Source organism: Egretta garzetta, unplaced genomic scaffold (assembly GCF_000687185.1).
Source record: "Egretta garzetta isolate BGI_Z169 unplaced genomic scaffold, ASM68718v1 scaffold135, whole genome shotgun sequence".
Classification (NCBI taxonomy): domain Eukaryota; kingdom Metazoa; phylum Chordata; class Aves; order Pelecaniformes; family Ardeidae; genus Egretta; species Egretta garzetta.
The window spans coordinates 1,753,245-1,753,589 of record NW_009259594.1 but is presented as its reverse complement, the minus strand read 5'-3'; positions in this window follow the sequence as shown (position 1 = coordinate 1,753,589).

Genomic DNA, 345 nt, shown 5'->3' with positions numbered 1-345 from the left:
CCCAGGGCAGGGGTGGGTTTCCGGGGCCGTAGCTTCGTTATTCCTCCTTCTCCCTCTTCCTCCCTGCTTCTTCCCTGGAGAGCTTCTCATCCCCGCCCCGACGTGCCCAGCCCCGGCCTGCTGAGCGGGGGGAATTAGGAGGGAGGTGTCGGCAGCAGCTGGGGGGACTGGGAAGCCGGCGGCGTGCAGATACCGTGTGTTGGGGTCTGGCGCAGCCCAGAGATGCTCCTCCTCCTCCTCCTCCCCAGGTCCTACGACTGGGGTTTGCTGGGCAGCCATGTACAGTGGGGCTGCACATCCCCAGCCCAACCTGGGGCTGGGGCGGTGGGGGGGCGGTGATGGAAA